This window comes from Triticum dicoccoides, chromosome 5B (genome assembly GCF_002162155.2).
Source record: "Triticum dicoccoides isolate Atlit2015 ecotype Zavitan chromosome 5B, WEW_v2.0, whole genome shotgun sequence".
Taxonomy (NCBI): domain Eukaryota; kingdom Viridiplantae; phylum Streptophyta; class Magnoliopsida; order Poales; family Poaceae; genus Triticum; species Triticum dicoccoides.
This window is the reverse complement of record NC_041389.1, coordinates 327,309,387-327,314,291: the sequence shown is the minus strand read 5'-3', so window position 1 is coordinate 327,314,291 and position 4,905 is coordinate 327,309,387.

Here is a 4,905-nt window from a genome sequence, read left to right as displayed (position 1 = left end):
ATATGAAACTCGGTGGCGCCGGATAGAAAGAATCGGTATGACCGAATTTGGCTTAGGGTTTAGGTCATTTGTGGATATGGGAAAGTAGTTGAGGATTTTGGAGCATATCATTAAGCACATAAGGCAAAGAGCTCATTAAGCAACACTCATCCCTCCTTGATAGTATTGGCTTTTAATAGGGACTCAATGTGATCTTGGATCACTGAAAGTGTAAAATGAAGAGTCTTGAGCTTGATGCTTTAGCCAATCCTTTGTCCTTAGCATTTTGAGGGTTCCACTTTCACCATCCATGCCATGCCAATCATTCAGCTTTCCTGAAATAATTGTCTTGGAATAGCATTAGCTCAATGAGCTATATGTTGTTATGAATTACCAAAACCACCTAGGGATAGTTGCACTTTCAGCGACAAAGTCGGCCAATACTTGCGACTTAACGGCTCGCCGCGGCTTGTAAGTTATGTCGAACGGGAGGAGCTCAATGGCCCATTTGGCAATCCGGCCCGTGGCGTCGCGGTTGTTTATAATTTCATTAAGTGTCACTTCCGAGGCTACTGTTATCGAACACTCTTGAAAGTAGTGCCGCAGCTTCCGGGATGCCATGAATACCGCGTATGCTATCTTTTGATAATGCGGGTACCGTGACTTGCATGGAGTAAGGACAGTAGATACATAATAGACCGTCTTTTGAAGGGGGAATTTATTTCCGTCCGTTTCTCGTTCGACAACGAGCACTGCGCTCACAACTTGATGGGTTGCCGCAATGTGTAACAACATTGGTTCGCCAATGTTTGGCGCAGCCAGGACTGGGTTGGTTGCCAATATGGCTTTTATTTCTTCCAATCCGGCTGTGGCAGCATCCTTCCACTCGAAGTGTTCGGTGCGCTGTAGGAGGCGATAAAGGGGTAAGGCCTTTTCTCCCAGGCGGGAGTTAAAGCGGCTTAGAGCCGCCACACATCCGGTTAATTTCTGGATTTGTTTGAGGTCTGTTGGGATATCCAACTGTGACAGAGCTCGGATCTTGGCCGGATTTGCTTCAATTCCTCTGCCAGATACAATGAAGCCCAGGAGCTTTCCGGCTGGCACATCGAAAACGCATTTTTCTGGGTTGAGCTTGATGTCATATGTTCGGAGGTTATCAAATGTGAGCCTCAAGTCATCTACTAGAGAGTCAACATGCTTGGTTTTGACGACCACATCATCTACGTATGCCTTCACTGTTTTGCCGATCTGGTTCGCCAGACATGTCTGAATCATGCCCTGATATGTTGCGCCGGTGTTTTTGAGCCCAAAGGGCATTGTATTGAAGCAAAAGGGGCCGTATGGTGTGATGAATGCCGTTGCGGCTTGGTCGGGCTCTGCCATCTTAATTTGGTGGTAGCCGGTGTATGCGTCGAGGAAACACAATGTGTCGTGTCCTGCGGTAGCATCGATAATTTGATCGATGCGGGGGAGGGGGAAGGGATCCTTTGGGCAAGCCTTGTTGAGGTCCTTAAAATCGATGCACAGGCGCCAGGATTTATCCTTCTTTGGTACCATCACCAGGTTTGCTAGCTAGTCCGGGTGTTTTATTTCTCTAATGAATCCGGCCTCCAATAACTTGGCTAGTTCTCTCCCATGGCTTGTCTCTTAGGTTCAGAGAAACGCCGAAGAGCCTGCTTGACAGGCTTGAATCCCTTTAGAATATTGAGGCTGTGCTCGGCCAGCCTGCGTGGGATTCCTGGCATGTGTGAAGGATGCCAGGCAAAAATGTCCCAGTTCTCGCGCAGGAACTCTCGTAGTGCGGCGTCTACGGCGGGGTTTAATTGTGCCCCGATGGAGGCTGTTTTTGTAGGGTCCGTTGGATGGACTTGAAATTTGACTATTTCATCCGCTGGCTTAAAGGAGGTGGACTTGGATCTCTTATCGAGTATCACATCATCCCTGTTCACCGTGGAGCGCACCACAGTCAGTTCCTCAGTCGCTAGGGCTTCGGATAATGCCTCGAGGGCCAGTGCAATTGTCTTGTTTTCGGCGCGGAGTGTTGTGTCCGGATCACTAGCAAGAGTGATGATTCCGTTGGGCCCGGGCATTTTGAGCTTCATGTACCCGTAATGGGGTATGATTTGGAAGATCGTGAACGCCTCCCGCCCTAAAAGGGCGTGGTATCCACTACTGAACGGGGCCACTTGGAACGTAATCTCTTCGGACCAGTAATTCTCCGGCATGCCGAACACCACATCTAGTGTGATTTTGCCTGTACAGCGCGCTTCCCGACTAGGGATTATTCCTCTAAGGGTTGTGCTGCTTCGCTCGATGCAGTTCCAGTCTATTTCCATTTTTTGAAGGGTTTCCTCGTAGATGAGGTTTAATCCGCTGCCACCGTCCATGAGCACCTTGTTGAGTCGAAAGCCGTCCACAATTGGACTGAGGACCAATGCGGCTGGTGCTCTGGTTGTTCGGAATTTAGGTTCGTCACTGGCATTGAAAGTAATAGTCTTGTCACTCCATGGATTTATTGTTGCCACGTGGTAGATTTCGGCAAGGCTACGGAGTGTTTGCTTTCGCCTGTTATTTGATGCGAAGGTCTCAAAGACTGTTAATACCGTATTGTTATCCCTGGGATGGTGCTCTGTGGCTTCTGGAATGAGAAGATCCTCGCCACTTTTGGCTACCTGCCGGAGTATCCAACATGCTCTAAGGCTATGTGTTGGTATGGCGCCCTCTGTACTATGAATTTTGCAGGGTCCATTGAGCCATCCCTCCAGTACGGTTCCATGCCCTATAGAGGGTTTTTGCTTTTTGGTAGTTAACCCGGGTGTCTTGTGATGATGCACCCTTTTATTTCAGACTGGGTTCGTATTTAGGGCCGGATTGTCCCAAACTTTTGTTTTGGTTTTCCAGGCACTTTCCATCGCATAGTACTTTCGTACTATGGATGCCAAGTCGGCAAAGCGTGAAATTTCTCGGTGACTTATGGCGTTAAGGATTCCCTTGTCCATGCAAATATTGCAGAAGAATGAGATTGCGTCTTCCTCGCGGCAGTCCTTAACCTAGTTCATTACAAGGAGGAATCTGGCCCAATAATGATGTACTGTTTCCTGGGGCTCTTGCCTGATGTGGGAAAGATTGCTTATGCTTGGGTGGGTGGGTGGAATTGAATCTGAAACCTCACCCAATCTGGGACCCAGGGGCCAAGGAGTTTCCAATCTTGGAAGTTCGGTTTCTGGGATGTTGTCCGATAAGTATGGCCCGCTGCCTGACTCTAGGTTCAGGGCTTGGGTGGTGTCCCCCCATAAACGGGTATCCGGCTCGGAGGGCTCAATAATCCGGACATAGCTAGTCCTCAAGATAGAGGAGAGGTTGCCACATTGTTCCTCCACCACCGCAACGTGATGGGTGACCGAGGGAGAGTTAATGTCTCTCTGATCGGGTTTAAGCCCAATCTGATCATAGTCCGTGGCGACTCCTAGGGCGGCAATGCGATCCAAGAGCTCATTTAGGGAAGAGAGCTCCATGGGATCTAACTTCTCAGTGAATTCCGAGTTGACGTCGAGATTGCTTTCGATGACCCGAGAAGTCATCGTTGGCGCAGCAGCCGAACACGCGGTCATGATGAAACCACCTCGCCGGAGAGTTTGGCCGACAGCCAAAGCTCCCTTAGCAGTAGTGCCATCTTTAAAGACGAGACGAGACATCCTTCCTTATGGCGACGGCACAGTGGAACTCTCAATGAAAGCACCAATGTCGGTGTCAAAACCGGCGGATCTCGAGTAGGGGGTCCCGAACTGTGCGTCTAGGCGGATGGTAACAGGAGACAAGGGACACGATGTTTTTACCCAGGTTTGGGCCCTCTCGATGGAGGTAAAACCCTACTCCTTCTTGATTAATATTGATAATATGGGTAGTACAAGAGTTGATCTACCACGAGATCAGAGAGGCTAAACCGTAGAAGCTAGCCTATGGTATGATTGTTGTTGTGTCCTACGGACTAAACCCTCCGGTTATAATAGACACCGGAGGGGGCTAGGGTTACACAGAGTCGGTTACAAGGAAGGAGATCTACATATCCGTATTGCCAAGCTTGCCTTCCACGCCAAGGAGAGTCCCATCCGGACACGGGACGAAGTCTTCAATCTTGTATCTTCATAGTCCAACAGTCCGGCCAAAGGTTATAGTCCGGCTGTCTGGATACCCCCTAATCCAGGAATCCCTCAGAGGTGGATCAGCGAGCTGCATAGCTCGTATCCGGCAGGCTCGGTGGGCCACCCAGCCGGCTTGGATGCAGGATAACTACTCTTCGTAAGCCATTGTAAGAGTGGACAAAATGGTGAAGGAGGAGATAGGGGAGCAGTGGAGGTGTGCGATTCTTGGCCGGTGTTTGGCCTCGTTTAAATAGGAGATTAAATAGACGACAGACGGGAGGAGCTCGACCGGTGTTGCGTTTAATGCCGGCCCAGTCATGAACGGACGTGTGTCCAGAGTGGGTTTCTCGGCTTCCACACGGGTTTCATGGACGCGTTTGAACGCGGCAAGGAGGCGTGTTCAGCCGGGCGCTTTGTTGGAAAAGGCAGTGCCTAGGAGGCGCTTAGGCACGCCTAGGCGCTAGGCAATGGCCAAACGCCTCGCCTAGGGCATAAATGGAGGTCTAGGCAGGGTAAGCAAGGAATTGCCTACCCAAGCAAGAAATCATGCCACATACTACACTGATATGCCAAAGGGGTTACATTCCAATGTTAGTAGATGGTAATTAACTTATTTATATGCCCTAAACTAATATCAACACCCATATAATAATCACAAATGCACTACGAGTAAAAACTATATCACCGTCTAGGCCGCGGCTAGGGCGCTTAGGCACCGCCTAGGCACTAGGCGAAGGTTAACCGCCTCGCTTGCGCCTACCGCTTTTTCCAACCTTGGCCGGGC